At 35.9% G+C, this 17067-nt stretch overlaps 1 pseudogene; it reads right to left on the bottom strand.

Moving 5' to 3' along the window:
* Positions 1–204: 204 nt before the first annotated feature.
* Positions 205–5477, bottom strand: LOC110699773 (annotated as a pseudogene).
* Positions 5478–17067: the final 11590 nt, after the last annotated feature.

Genomic DNA, 17067 nt, shown 5'->3' on the forward strand with positions numbered 1-17067 from the left:
GAGTTTTGTTAAACTGTATCAAAAGCCGAGGGAATGCACAAACACAAATAAAAATTGCATCTTGATTCAATCACAAATGTAGCAACATTGTATACGCTGTTGAGTTCTGGGCAAGGGTTACATGCAAATTCAACTTAAGTATTTAACTGCGATATACAAAATGTAAAAAATATTAAGAGCCGCGATTAGCCAATACTATAACGTTTATGGCTTTCTTACTCTTGTATCCAATTTCTTGGACTTTGATCTTGTTGTATACTCATTGACAAGCTTCGAACATGACGAGTGATTTAGTAGCAACCTTGAAGGTATGTCACATTCCTCGACAACTCCATTGTTTAAAACGACCACTTGATCACTATTGATTACAGAAGTAATCCGATGTGCAACTACAATTAATGTTGAATCAGCGAAGTGTTCCTGGATGAGATTATCAGTTGCAGTATCCACTGAAGCAGTTGCTTCATCAAGCACCAACACTTTGCTTCGCTTAAGGAGTACACGACCAAGACAAATAAGCTGTCTTTGGCCAACACTCCAGTTTTCTCCATTCTCGCTTACTGATATCAGATGTGCTCATCTGTATACCCTTCTAGTGGGTCTAAGTTGCTTCGAAGAGTTCCTTGAAACATAGTAGGGTCTTGGGGGATTATGCTTAATCTAGACCGTAAATCATGCAATCCAATGGACGAAATGTCAATTCCATCAATAACTATCTTCCCAGCCGCAGGTTCCACAATGCGGAAGAGAGCCTGTATCAGGGTTGATTTGCCGCAACCTGTTCTGCCTACGATCCCAGTCGTCTTTCCTCCTTGGAAGGTGCATGTAAGTCCTCGCAGTACAAGTGGCAATTGTGGAGCATAACGAACCTGTTATATATACATATACCACGTGTGTCAAACTGTCATTGTGAATATATCTGTGTGTGTAATACAGATCTTCAATTTGCATGATTTTTTTTTTTGGCAATTTTATTATTACCAAAGGAAATACATCATTTATCTTTGAGCATGCATGGATACTTAGAGGGTGAAAAGTACCTGAAGATCTTGAACATGAACCTCTCCACAAGATGGCCAAGATTGGTCTGGCCTATTATTTTCTAAAACGAGGGAGGCCTCACTTGTAATGCTTGTATACTGAAGGATTCTCTCAACTGAAATCATCGAACTCTGCATTGTAGATAAATTTGAGATTACACGATTTTGTAGCTCATTCAGATTGAGTGCGTATGCCACAGCTAACCCAGCAATGACTTGAATCAGAAGAGAAAGGAAAACAGAATCAGTCAGACTTGCATATACATTATAGAAACAAGAATAATGCAAAGAATCAGTAAGAGTGCATACTTGGATCTATTGATCCCACAGGAATGGAGATCAAGAAAATTAGAGTGCAAGCAAAGATAAGCGAAGACAACATGTCTAGGCGGAAGTTAAGCCATTGGGTTGAAGCAGCATTGTACAAAGTTGGCCTCGCAGAATCATTAATTAGACTTTTGCTCGTTTCACAGAATCTAGACTCTCGACCAAAGCTCCTGATAGCAGCAACTCCAGATATACTCTCAGAGAAATTTTGTATAACTGGAGCTTTATTTACTCCAACCAACCGGGATATTTCTCTTGCTGAAGTTATATAAAATTTCTGCAGAAGAAAATTTAAAAGATATTAAAGGTGATGAAAGAACGGAGTACTAATTTAATTATCTAATTGTTTAAGCCATTGTATTCACCTGGTACCACAAAGAGACAGCAATAACTGGTATGAAAATCATGTAAACCTGCCATACAACCAGTGACATTACCCCAATAACCGCCAAAAGTGAGATCAATGAGAACGCAAAGCCACCAACTCTATTTGGGGTACCCATATCCATAGAGGCTTGATCTGTTGACACCTGAAACATAGGTAAATCATGACTGAATAAACGATTTTGTATTACTCTAAATTAAACATAGGTAAATCATGTACTAGTGTATTATTGTTTGCCACAAAATATTACCCCATGGCATCATTTTTATGCAAAGACACTTGAAGCCACGTTTCAATAAGACAGTATCAATGCAAATATCTCACATTAAACAAGTGGCCCGGGAATATTGGATATCATACCCTGCTTAAAATCCGCCCACTAGGGGTTGTATCAAAAAAAGACATTGGAGCGCGAAATAGTGAGGAATGCATCTTGTAAAAGAGTGATGATGCCGTCTTGTACCCAGCTAACACATGAAGCCATGATCTCACTAGGATACAAAAACAACTTCCAACCCCCAATGCAACATACACAATCAGTATAGTATAGCCATCTGCAACATGTTTGGCATTGTGTGACACTTGAGTTGCCCAAGCCATCCAATAATTACTTGAGATTTGGAGAAGCTGGAAAAGAATTTGAGACAGTAATATGATGGGCACTAAACCTCCCCCTTAGCTGTTGTGATATACTTCCAGTACAAGTGTGCTTTAACTCTTCCTTTCTCTCTCTCTTCTTCTTGCACGAGTTGTCCTTTTGGCCTCTTATCTTCTTCATCAGCATCACTATCATCAGTCTCCTCTTTCGGTGCTTTTTCATCAGTGTTATCCTCAATGACACTAGCTATGTTTGACGAAGTCCCTATTGAATCAAGTGTAGTAGATAAGGCTTGTTCATGAGCTGCCACAAGTTCCCTCAGATCTGTGCCTGAATTTAGAATATCTTTGTAAGTTCCAGCTTGCTGTATACTCCCTTCTTTCATGACCTTTTAGACAAAGCATTCATTAGAACATTGGTAAATTGTTAAATTACATACTTTCAATAAATGTGAAAGTATGTGGCTGGCAGAATGCCTATTTCGATGTTCAAACCTCACCAAAATCATATCAGCAGCACGTAAGAACTCCACTTGGTGGGTGACATACATTACTGTTTTTGATTCTAAGAGCTCTAGAATGCAATCCTGTACCAAAGGTGTAATGAGCTAACTAAATTAATAAAAGTATACACTACATCTCAGTAACTACCAGAAAACTCTTCAATATTGGTAGTGAGCTGAGATACAATCATTATTTAACATTCAAGATAGACATTTAGACAGGCACAGACACATAAATATATTAGTGGCCTCATATCAAAAGATTCATAGTAGTACCATATTATATGAAATTATGAATTAGCAATAGCAACTCTAACCTTAAAGAGATGAGTTCCAGTGTGAGCATCGACTGCACTAAAGGGATCATCTAAAAGATAAATGTCAGCATCTTGGTATATTGCTCGTCTTTGTATCCTTTGCTTCTGTCCACCACTCAAATTAATACCTCTCTCACCAATGACTGTTTGATCTCCAAAGGGCAAGACCTCGAGATCCTTTCTCAAGGAGCATGCCATTAGGACCCTGTTGTATTTCTCTACATGCATTTCTTTGCCAAACAAGATATTATCGACTATACTTCCACTTTGTATCCAAGCACTTTGAGGAACATAAGCAATGGACCCCCCCTAAGCTTAAGACACCAGAGACCTTTGGCACTTCTCCAAGTATGCATGATAGCAAGGTTGATTTACCAGAACCAACCGTACCACAAATTGCTACCCTCATTCCTTGCTCAACTTTGATGTTGATATCCTTCAATATAGGATGTGGAGCTAAGTGATCCCAGGTAAAATTTCCTCCACTAATCTCGACAGCTACCTGATTATCAATCCTAGGTGCAGGAAGCTTCACCACAGCATCAAGACTTAATTCATTAAGGGAGAGGAATGAAGCAATTCTCGAAATAGAAACTCTTGTTTGCGTTATAGTAGAGATTAGGTTTGGTAGCTCTATGATGGCACTTTGAAGCATTTTGAATGTTGCAGTAGCAGACAAGACCTTCCCAGATTCCAGAGGGACACCAATGAGCATGCAAGTGCTGAAAGTGAACACAGACACAAATGTTGGGGAAATCCAGATACAGAAACCGTTAATGCCAAAGAACTAGGAGTCTTTTTCAACCATTCATTCTCAACATTTCTCAAGTCATAAATTTTGGATGAGAATTTCATATCCCAAGCTTGAAGCTTCAGAATTCTCATGTTCTTTAGTATCTCAGTTGTAACCTTCATTCTTTGGTCCCTGGATTGCATTAAACTTTTGTAATACTTGCTGAACAACTTTGAAACAGGATAGTATGCCAGCATCACAAGCACGGTTGCAACAAATGTCGCAATTGAGGCAAGCCCAAGAGTTGTATACAAGATTGATAAGGCCAATGCAAGTTTGCAATATGATCAACAATGGATCGTGTATGTAGGCACCAAAGTGGCCAACTCTTTCTGCATCAACTGACGTTATATTAGTCATCTCACCAGTTGTGCGGCCTTCTTCATTTGATGTGCAGGAGAGTCTCAAGGCCTTGGTATAGATGCTCTGAATAAGGGCAGCTGCTCTTGTCCTGAGTGTAACTATCGCAACCCTAAATTCTGAATGCTTAGCGGAAACACATTCCTCAAGCTTTGCAACCACGAATGCAGAAATTAGAACATATCCACAAGTTCTTGTTACCTTCACTCCATTAAGGTACTGAACAAAGGAGTCAGTAAGGTAAGGCCCAACATACATGGCCACTGTGTTTAGCAGAGAAAGAATGAATGTCCACAATATGTTAGGCCATGACATGAAGATAACGGATTTAGCAAGCTGCATACTTGTGACCTTGTTAGCACCTGAATCACCTTTAGCATGCTCCAAACACTTGCAAAAGGTCATATAGGATTCACTAGCATCATCATCCCGCGAAAGAGGAGGTATGTCATCAAGGTCGAGAGTTGTTTTATGATAACCCTTGGATATTAAAGAACCCACCCAATAGAAGGTGACATTACTAAGGAAGCCAGCCTTTGAATAAGGACTGATGGCCTGCGACCTCTGGCTAGAATCACTAACATCAACACTATTGTCAGGATCATCTGAAGCTAAAAGGGATTGCTGAAGGCCACCCTCATCGCCAACAGAATTCGAATTCCAGCAAAAGAAAAAGAAAAACAAAACTCCTGACACATTGTATAGGATATCCAACACTAACACAAGAAAGTTAAAATATTGGAGTTGTGTTACAAGGCAATAACTAGAAACAGCAAGGTAAAACCCCCACCAAATTGTCACAGGTAAAGGAAACTTTAAAATGGTTTTGTTACATTGCAAGTAAATAACCACAAGGAACCAAGCAAGTGCCCTTACTGTGAAGTCGAAAAGGATCAGCCTCACCCTAGCAACAAGGTCGTGATCAGGATCATTATCAGTATTAAAGTAATAATGCAAGCAGAACAACACAATGACTAGGTTGTACCCAAAAAGAGCTACAGAAGACCATAAGTAAACTTTCTTGTCCTTGTTCTTGTCTTCTGGGTGACGGTTGATAATGATATGAGCACTTTTTATCACTTTGCACACCCATGATACTAGTAGACCAATCAATAAGAATGAATGCGCAAAAATCGAACATTGTCGCCAAAACATGGGACTTTGGAATTGGAACAAGTTCATGTCAAACTCTATGTTTAGCTATTAGTCCTACAAAGGAGCTGAGATGAGAAAGAAATTGAAAATGAAGATGGACTTCTCCAATGAAAAGGGAAAACTATATTCTTATGTGATTGTTGTTATTTTGCTTGATTTTGCATTTAACTCTAATTAATTCAATCAACCATGATTTACCAAAAACGTTTATAATAAATTATTTACCGTGATTTACAAACCATTGATTTTATTGACTTCAAAATATTTATAGTAAAAAAATCATGAATAAATATATCTTTCAACCTAATATAATTGGTAAATGAAAAATCGTCAAATGTGAACTAAAAAAATAAAATATAAAAAAATATGTCATCAGATTCAAAATAGAAGAAAGCTTGAATAAAAAAATATAATAGATAGTCATAGAAGATATAAAATAATATTTTAAGTTGCTTGATTTGGGATAAAATAAAAAATATATTTTGGAACAAATTACTTTTTATATTTAAGTGTAGTTTTAAATTGATAATCTAAAACAAAGAGTGAAAAACCGTACATGACAAACCTAGTTATCTTTAAAGTTATACTCCCTACACTTTGGCACTAACTCATTTTCTTTATTTTTTGAGTCACAATTTGACCAAAAATTCTTATGAATACATAATTAGAAACATGTGTGGGATATTGTTTGAACCCTTATGATATATACTATCAAAATATTCAAATACGGTTGAATATATAAGTGATTAAATACAAATTTAGGATATTGTGTAGAATCAAATGTTGCAAATTTAGTGTGAGGGAGGGACCAATCTTTTATAGAATACGCACTCAATGCAATGATCAAGCAAGACAAATCTCTTTGTATATGAAAATTCTATAGGAGCCTAGCCAGCCTGTAATACTATATATGTGTAACAAACCACTTTATTATTTAGGCAAGTATAGATTACGTCTTGTATCTTATGAAGTAGCTTGTATAAAAGAGCTTTCGTGAAATGGTAATTAATCAAGGTATTTTTATTTTTAATTCCTTCTTAAAAAAAACTTTCGTGATATAGTAATCAATTAAGGCATTATCTTTTTCATTCCTTCTTAAAAAGAATTTTCGTGATATGATAACCAATCAAGGCATTATCTTTGTGATTCCTTCCTAAAAAGAATTTTCGTGATATGGTAATCAATCAAGGCATTATCTTTTTGATTCCTTCCTAAAAAGAACTTTCGTGATATGGTAATCAATCAAGGCATTATCTTTTTTATTCCTTTCTATAAAGAACTTTTGTGATATGGTAATCAATCAAGGCACTGTCTTTTTTATTCCTTCTTAAAAAGAACTTTCGTGGAAAGATAATCAATGGAAACCTGATGTGAAGGCTTTTTTTTTTAATTTTTTTTTTAAAGTCCCTAATTAATGTCTCCATCAAGTCTCTTAAGTTTAGGCCTTCTAAATTCTTAGTGATGGAATTTTCCATTAACTCGCTATTACTTTATCTTTTTTACTTCATCGTAACTGTTACTCGTCTTACATATAATTTAAGAGTTGTTTTTATTAACTTTCATTCAAAGCACTCCTAATTCTCATCCTTAGGTGTTTTTACAAATTTGTTCTAAATTCTTATCATTACGTTATAATTAACAATTTATTTAGAGTTTCTATAATTATAACAGGAAATATATAGGAAGGAAAAAAATATATATTGAAATAAATTATCTTGGCAAGAAAAATTTGCACTTTAGTATAAAGTTAATGTTACATAATTAGATAAATATTTAGGTAAATCATAACAATGATATTTTATAAATGTTTTTTTAAAATAACAATACAAACAAATTCTTGAAGCAAAATAGAAAGAAAATAAAATATGTTATGTGAAGCTATATGTATTTGTTTAACCAACTTTTTTTTTTCAAATTGTGAACACGGTGAAAATATGATCTTTCAGGCTTCCATCATCTATTGTAAATCAATCATATTGATCGTGCCAATTGATAAGTTGCGTAATTAAACCCACCCACTTGAATTGCAAAATTAACACTAATGACTGACTTCTTAACATCCTTCTTAACATTATTAACACTTATGACTAACTTCTTAATTATAATCACTGTTCATCGCATTCAAGAATTTCATGGTGTTCAAATTCTAAAATGCTTCTTTGCCTGCAAAAGTTTTACGTTTATTTGTGTGGAACATTAGATGAGTTTATATAGGATTCAAAAATGCTGAATTTAAAGTGGTGATAAAATTTATTAGATATGATAAATTTTATTAACGTAGAACTTAATCTTTTAGCCAAATAAATGATAAATGAGGAATATTTTTTTGCTGGAAAAAGAGAAAGGATATTGTAGACACCTGATTGTGTCTCCCCAAAAACCAAACCGAGTGATGAGTACCTTTCACGTCTTTGATTATCGAGTTAGGTGAAGAGTTGAAGAATCTCATGAATTTCCCTTTAGCCTTGACCATTTATGACCTTTCCTTAAATGTTTTAGTTCAAAATCATTTATTTCGTGCCTTTAAACCCAAAATCATTTATTTCGTGTCTTTGAAAACCGTTCATTTTGTGTCCAATTTATTAAAATGTCCAAACCAGATTATTTTGGTCCATAATCCTGGTCCAATTATTATTTATTTCGATGGGATTTGAAAAGAGCTTTCCAACGATATATTATAAGCCCAAATCTGACTTAAAACGAATAAGTTATGGCCAAAATACTAAACCAAGCCCAAACCGAACCTAGGTCCACCTTACCTACGACCCAATGATCATGTGGAGGGTCCATTAACCTTAATCCCAATCCTAAACCAATTAGGATTCATTAGGAACTTCTAGAAGTCTCTAAAAGGTTCTAATCTATCCTTTTTGAAAGATAAATATCAAAGAGTTTGATATTGAATAAAACTCCTCTTTTTGAAATTCCTTGTTCTATTCGAATTCAAAGATGTTCAGATATGATTTTCGTGCCTCATAATTTTTATCCAAATAATATATGGTTGGATAGCCCTTGAAATTATCTTTCCAATTATATATCAAAATCCCAATTCCGAGCTATAACGAAAAAGATATGAACGAAATACCAAACTCTATCCAAAACTGACACCCTTCCACTTTATTTCGATCATATCTTTTATTCTATAAAAGATATAAATCTTACTGTAATTGGGTTGGAAATTAGATTTCCAGAGCTTTCCAACGATATATTATTTATCTTATTCCGATTTCTGGATCAAAAGATATGATAAAAACAAAAACAACAAAAACTGTTGTCCATCAAAAGAGTTTTATTCCGATTCGAATTTGGATCTTTTGCTAATCTTTCAACCCCCTTTTTTCTTATAAATAGAGGTCATTTCACCCCATTTTCAGTCATCAACAAGTTTGATCACCAACAATCATCATCTAATCCCCTCTCTAAGCTAAAAGCTTTTTTCTTTCTTTCTTTCTTAGCCTAGCCTAAACACATCCCAACACCTTCTTCATATCATACACCATACTTCCTACACGAGCTTCAAATACTCCAAGCCAATCTCGAAGTTGCCTTCGACCTCGACGTGAAAGGTTGATAGTTCTGAGGGTTTGGTCCCAAATCTATATTTCAATTCTTATTTAATTTATTTGTTTGATTTAATCTATCTTGAAGTTACTAATGCGTGTATTGTTTTGATAGAAAGAGGTAAGAGGCATCAAAGTGAGTAGATCTACTATCCTTATTCCTCGCTTTTGATATAGAAATCATGCTTAGGATGCTATTTTAATTCCTAGTATCATGTTAGGATGTTTGTTTTGATTCCTAGTATCATGTTTAGGGTATTAATTAATATTTCTAATATCATGCTTTCTAGTATCATGTTTAGGCTAAAGCTTTAATCTTGATTATTATTTAGTGACATGCTAGGGTTTCTTATTAATCCGTTTAGTATCATGCCTAGGATCTTACTAATGGTGTTTTGATTATGATGATTATTGTTGTGTCAATTAATAATTATTACATTGCTTGATTATTTATTATTCATTGTTATTGCTTGATCACGCCCTTTTTCTGCGGGTTTAAAGGGAATATGTACTTGAAATCACACCTAATAAGATAATTAATAATTTGATTTAGGTTTAATATGATTTTAATTCAAGTTAATAATAGATTTATTTGTGCATTAATAATCAACCAACATAGATTAAACAGGTTTAGGGCTAACTTATTGTATGTATATATGTTGATCAGAAAACGCACATGAATATCATAAGAATTAAGTAGAGGCCGATTTAGGGCGAGTTCAATTTTTTTAGGTTGGATTCGTACCATCATCCCCGAATATCCGGTCATGATTCCGGACCACTATGGAGTTAGCGGTCTCCGTGATCGTGAATGGGGTGTAACCTTCACACCCGTGAACGGTTTACAAATTCCTAAAACTTGTTGACGACTCTTTTATCTCTAGCTTCCTTCCCTTTGAACGCTACCATGCCTAAAAGCATGATACAGTGAGACTCAAGGTTGGGTTTGAAAAATTTCCTACAGATATATATTTTTTTAACTTTCAATGATTTTTTCATATTTTTTTGTATCTAATCCAAAATTGATATTTTTTTAATTGAACGTGAATTCATAATTTTTTGGTACTATTTTTTTTATAAAATATTTTATTATAATCACTTCTCATATTTCATTTTTAAGTTTAATACTCCCTCCGTCCCATAATATAGTTCTTGTTTGTGTTTTTTCACGGTATTTAAGAAATAGGAAGAGAAAGTAGATGAAGTACATTAATAAAAGTGAAAAGTACAAGACAAAAGTTAGAGAGAGAATGTGGAAAAAAGTACATGCATGTGCAAAATTCAAGGGTAATTTAGGAAGTATAATGAATAAAGTTAAAAAAAGTGAGGGTATAGTAGTATTTACATACTATCCAAAAATAGAAACAGGAACAACATTTTGGATCTTTAAAATTGGAAAACAGGAATTATATTATGGGATGGAGTAGTATTTTTTTTTACGTATACAAAATAAAATAAGTTGTTTCTTTTCTCTTGATAAAATTTTCAATTTAAAAAGATAATAATTTATTTGTATAATAAATTTAAATCTTTAATTTTAATCCTATGTGGCGTTTTAAAATAATAATCCACGTGGCATAATCCTATACGTAACACTCTTAAAATACTAATCCTACATGGCGCTCTAATAATTTTTAAAAAATTAAAATCCTACGTGGCTCTCTAAGAACATGGAAAAAAATTCCCCTTTATATATATACTAGTTTTGTGCCCGGGCGATGCCCGAATTGTCCTAAATTTTTTAGCTTGAATGTTAAATACGATCATATAACCCCTTTTGATAATGTAAAATATTTAGACGTACGATATTATATCGCTTATTTATATAATAGTCTACCTTTTTGTAGTTTTATTTGTAAATAGATATCTATGTTGTTATTAACTTGATATTTTTTTTATCGCACTTAAATTATTTCTAATGAATTGAAAGTATTTTTACCAAACTAAAATTATTTTTTCTGATTAAAACTTATTTTTACTGATTTTCTCTTTTTTATTAAAATATATTATAAATGGATCTCGTTTTAAAGAACTTTTTGAAATGATTTTTATGATGGAAATAGTACTAAGTTATAAGATATTTATCAAAAGTTATAATTAATTTTGTATATATGAAATATTAGAAGTATATCAATAATAAAACACTATACAACATTTTTATCTTAAAAAAATCTATCCGAAATTCACTTACTTAGCATCCTATGTGTCACAATAATACCTATTTGTCGCCTATGTGACTCGACACTTGCGAAAAACTGAAAAGCCAAGTGTCGATGTCTTGTGACCTGGCTGCGAGACCGGATTTATATATTAGTAACTAGTTTTGTACCCCGGGCGATGCCCAGGTTATTTATTGAAATTTATGATAAACTTTTTGGCTTCAATGTTAAATACGGTCATATAATCTGATTCGTTTTGATAATGCAGGATATTTAGACATGCGATATCATACTTAAATTATTTTTACTAAACTGAAAGTATTTTTACTAAACTAAAATTATTTTTACTGATTAAAACTTTTTTTTTTACTAATTCTCTATTATTTTTTAAAATAAAAAATAATATATTATAAATGAATCTTATTTTACAGAACTTTTTAAAAGGAATTTTATGATGGAAATAGAACCGAGTTATTAGATATTTATTAAAAGTTATGATTAATTTAAATATTAGTAGTTTATCGATAATAAAATTCTATGCAATATTTTTATCTTTAAAAATCTATCCAAAAAGTATATTGATAATAAATATTTATTAAAAAGTATATCAATAATAAAACTCTATACAACAATTTTATCTTAAAAAATATATCCAAAAATCGCTTACTTAGCATAATACGTGTCACAATAATACCTATTTTGTCATCTATGTGGCGCGACACTTGGCGAAAAAACTGAGATGCCAAGTTTCGTTGTCTCGTGGTCTGGTTGCGAGACCGGCTTTATTTATTTGTGATATGATATATATTAGATTTATCCATTGGGTTGTCAAGGGTGGATACCCCCTAATAATTAGACATTAGTAAAAGTTGGGTGAAAGTGGAACTTTGTCTTTAGTTAATCAAGGTATTTCTATTGTCTTTTTTTTTTTTTTTTGACAAGAGCAAATGAAGACTAGTAAATTACATCAAGTTCATAAGGTTTACCCGACATTGTCTAGCAATGTCGTTAGCCCTTTGAACCTGATTTCTCTGAACCTTTAAGATCGTGCACCTCTGAAAAGAGGCCCCCACTTCCCTTAATCCTTTTAAAAACCAAGTAATGGCTACCTCCCCGCCTTTGTCATCCTGTAGATTGTTTAACTGGGATAAAGAGTCAGTAACTAAAAGAATTCCCTGCCTACCTTTAGCTTGCGCCCATCTTAGTGCTTCCAAGCAAGCCCAGGCTTCACATTGTAAGGTTGACGCTGCAACCCCGTATTTTCCACCCTCATCAAGACCATAGCCAAAAGTATTGCTCTTAACCGCCCACCCGTTCCCTGCTCTTGTAGTTCTCTTATCCCACGAACCATCAGCTTCTATAATGAAATCATCAAATCCGGTCCTCTCCTTTCCTAAGTGGACATAGTTAAAACCCGGAGGAAGGATTGGTTCCTCCCCACTTGTATTATCGGCCTCGTTTCTTAGGCTGGTGCGATTAGCAAAGGATTCATGATCTTGTAGCGCAAGATTAATGAATTCCCTTACTAAATTAATAGTCCCTGTCGCACCCCTAAAACATCTTGCGTTCCTCGCCTTCCACATACCCCAAAGGGTCGCAATAAACCCCACACATCGAGATCCATTCTTTCCATCCTCGCTATAAAAAAGCAGGATATAGTGTTGAATCCATCCTTTTAAAGAAATGGACACAGGAGAATCAGGACTTATATCTAAGGAACCTGTGTCCCAAATTTCCTTTGCATGAGTACAAAATCTGAACAGATGCTGACTATCTTCTACCTCCTCCCTGCATAGGTCACATTCTATTTCGGTGTTTATGCCCCTCCTAACCAGGTTGCCCTTAACTGCAATTCCATCATGAAAAAGCTTCCACAAAAACAGCTTCCATTTTGGCTGGATTTCCAACCTCCATACCAGCTTAATGAATTCTTGATCCCTTGCCAAGAAGGTCTCGTTGTCTAAACCCATGTCTTTCGATAGAAAGTAGTACCCCGTTTTTACTGTGTACCTTCCCGACGGATGATATTTCCAGTAAAGGAAATCATCACCATCGGACATCGGCAGCTCCATTTCCGGGATTTCTCTTGCCCAATTCCAATCAAAACACTCCCTTACCTTTCCTACATTCCAGGTCCTGGTTTCCCTGTCTATGAAATCACTCACTTTCCATAGAGAATCAGCCCTTAGAGTTTGTCCCGAGTTTACAAGGGGGGCCTCCCCTTTCGCCCAAGGCATGCTGATTGCCTTGATATTGACCCCATTCCCCACCTTCCAAGAGAAACCCCTATTGAAGGCCTGAGATGCTTTCTGTAGACTAGTCCTTCCCATCGACAAGGAACCCCTTCTTGTGTAGACATTGGTGATGTTGCAAATGCCACACGGTTGCAACCCTTTGTGAACTCTTGATAGAAGGAGTTGTGGATTGAGATGCATCCTTGTGGCTTGCTTGAAAAGAAGAGCGTCGTTTAGATTTGAAACGCCCCGAATTCCCAAACCTCCCATGCTCTTAGGAAGATGTGTAACCCTCCTGCTAACCCAGTGCACCCCTTTGTTGCCATTACTAGACCACCAAAACTTTGAAATCATCGAGTCAATCTTGTTTGCAATGCTTTGGGGCAGCTTAAGGCATTTCATGACATGGGCCAACATGTTAACCAGAACCGTATTTATAAGAATGAGCTTTGCCGCTTGTGATAATTAAAGCGGAGCCCAGGACATTATTTTATCCGATACCTTGTCCACCAAGAATTGGAAACTGGATCCCTTTTTCCCCTGAATATCAATCGGTGCACCCAAGTGGATCCCCATGTTTCCCGTTTCAGTCATGGATAGGATTTGTTTCACCTCCAGTTTCTCATTTTCACTTACCTCCGGCGCGAATTTGATCATTGACTTCTGAAAATTCAACTGTTGCCCTGAAGCTTTGTCGAACCTCTGAAGAATGTCCGAAATGCACATACAAGATTCCCTAGTAGCCTTGAAGAATAACATTGCATCATCTGCAAAGAAAAGATGGGAGATTGCCGGAGACCTCCTTGATACCTTTAGACCTTGAAATTGGTTGATATCCTCAGCCAGTGACAACATCCTTAATAGGATATCCATACAAAAAATGAAAAGGTACAGTGATAAAGGATCTCCTTGTCTCAGCCCGCATTTTGGAACAAAGTGCCCGGATGCTTTCCTATTGACAATTGTTTTATAACTCACCGTCGTCACACACTGTGAGATCATCCGTACCCAGTGTGAAGAGAAACCATAAGCATGTAATACTTTCAGCAAGAAGAGCCAATCCACCCTATCATAGGCCTTTGACATATCTATCTTTATTGCCGTGAAATTTGAACCCTTTCTAGCATTGATGAGATGCATAAGCTCGTGACTGAGGAGAATGTTATCCTCCATATACCTTCCAGGGACAAAAGCATGTTGGTTCTCCGAGATTAACCTTGGAAGAATCGGTTTTAACCTGTTGACCAAGAACTTTGTAATACACTTGTAGACCGTGTTGCATAAGTTGATCGGTCTAAAGTGGCTAGCTAATTCTGGTGCTTTCACCTTCGGGATCAAAACTAGAAGGGATTGATTCCACTCCTTAAGCATGTTACCTGTTCTCAGAAACTGTTTTACACTATCTGTAATTGTCTGCCCTACATCCTTCCAGTAGACCTTGAAGAAGTCTACCGTAAACCCATCCGGGCCAGGAGATTTGGAGCAGCGAAGGCCGAGCATAGCCTTTTTAATCTCGTCATCTGAGAAGGCCCTGTCAAGCCAAGTTTTGTCCTCCTCTAACAGAGAAGGGATATCCAGCTGGCGAAGTAAGAGGTCGATTTCTTCTCCATGATTGTCTCTATGGGCCGGATTATAGACTTCCTTTATCGCAGTTAATATCACCTCACTCACCTCCTCTGGGCCTTCCACCCAAGACCCGGTATCGTTTTTTAAACTCAAAATTGCATTATGAGTCTGTCGTTGTTTCACCTGCCTATACATTATAGGCGTGGGGCAATCCCCAAACCTTATCCAGTTGGCCTTCATTCTTTGTTTCCAAAAATTAAAACTCATTTGATTGTCCGGGATGAGGCTGTTAATATGTTGGATGTAGCCGTCCCCTTCCTGAAGAGAGTTGACCTTAATCCCTGACCCATGAAGTTCCTTAGTAACTTTCCTCCAATTTATCCCCCAAACCTTCTTATTATCCAGGCACCAATGTTGGAGCTTGGTCCTCATTATTTCCAGTTTTCTGGACAACTGGAACATAGGTGAGCCCTGAAAGTCCTCATTCCACAAATTCTCAACTATCTCTTTAATTTCCGCAAAACCAAGACACCAGTTTTCAATCTGGTAAGGCCTATTAGACGAAACCACCCTAGGTTGTTCGACATATATAATGGCTGCATGATCTGAACAGACAATTGGTTCAAGAATTACCTTCCCATCTGAGGAGTGATTGAACCACTCCTCCGTAATGTATGCTCGGTCCAACCTTTCCAGTATAAGGTCATTTCCTTCCCTCTTGTTACTCCAAGTAGCTCTAGGGCCCGAAAAAGGAACTTCCGACACATTACTACTAAATCTCCAGTCCAGAAATTCATCTAGCCCTCTGATTCGAGCCGACCCTCCTAGCTTGTCATTCCCACTCTCCACTTGATTGAAGTCTCCTATGACTAGGACATCCTTGAACTCTTCCAAGAACCATTGGAGTTGTTCCCATACTATTTTCCTATTTTCTACTTGAGATTCTCCGTAAAAGAAAAGAACATATTTCAAACTACCACTAGAAGAGGTAATTTTACAAAGGATAAAGTTTCTAGATGAAAACATACATTCTACTACATCATTTGACCAACCTAAAACTAACAGACCGCCCTTACTTCCATCTGAATCCCAACCAAAAGAGGAAGTAGGACCCAGGACCCTGAGCCTAGCCGCAGCCAAACCATAATCCATTTTTGTTTCCGAAATAAATAAAAACACAGGAGACTTTGACCTATAAAGCCACACAAGATAAGGAACTGCAAGGGAGTGTGGATCATTAAGACCCCTACAGTTCCATGCAATGATCTTCATATCTCTCTTGGTGGCTGATTTGGGGCAGCCACCTCACCTCCTGACGAAAGTCTTATCGAACCTATGATAGATAACTGGAGATCCACATCCATATCATCTACTACCTCCCTTAGTGCCGAAGTCACTTCTTCACTCTTTTGTCTTTTGCAAGATTCTGATGAAACTGGAGAACTGTGCTGATTCCTCTTATTCTTGCCCCTCATGCGAAGATCCCCATCAATATCAACTCCAAATTCCCTTGCCATGTAGGGGTCGGTAATGGCCTTCGAAGCAAACCTCTTTTCCCCTTTTTCATCTTTGATCCAAATAAAAAACCCACCCCTTTCAGACCACCTATGAAACCTCTTTAGTCTTTTCCGTTCAACCCATTCATAATCTGTTTCACTGTACCGCATAGAATCACCATCACACAAATGAGGTATGTGGCCTACCGCCTCTCTTATTCTCTTCTTATCATTTGCATTATCATCATAATTAAACAGATTAGTGAAATTGAAAGAACTAAGATGCGATACCGGTGTATTTGGAGGGCCTACACCTAAACTATTAGGTTTAAGTAGGACGAGAATTTTTTTTTTTTTTTTTTTTTACCATATTAGGGTGGCCTACGCGCACATGAGGCTAGCTCTTGCGGAGAAGTTGTATTGGCGTGTGTTTACACCTTTGGGTTGGGTGATACTTTTAATACGTATTATTTGGTTTACGTGCATTTGAAATCCACCAAAATCTTTTTTGACGATTAATTTTTAAAATCCTCTAAAAGTTTGACAGTATTATTCCAAAATTATTATTAAATAAG

The sequence above is a fragment of the Chenopodium quinoa genome, unplaced genomic scaffold (genome assembly GCF_001683475.1).
Source record: "Chenopodium quinoa cultivar QQ74 unplaced genomic scaffold, ASM168347v1, whole genome shotgun sequence".
In the NCBI taxonomy this organism is placed as follows: Eukaryota; Viridiplantae; Streptophyta; class Magnoliopsida; order Caryophyllales; family Amaranthaceae; genus Chenopodium; species Chenopodium quinoa.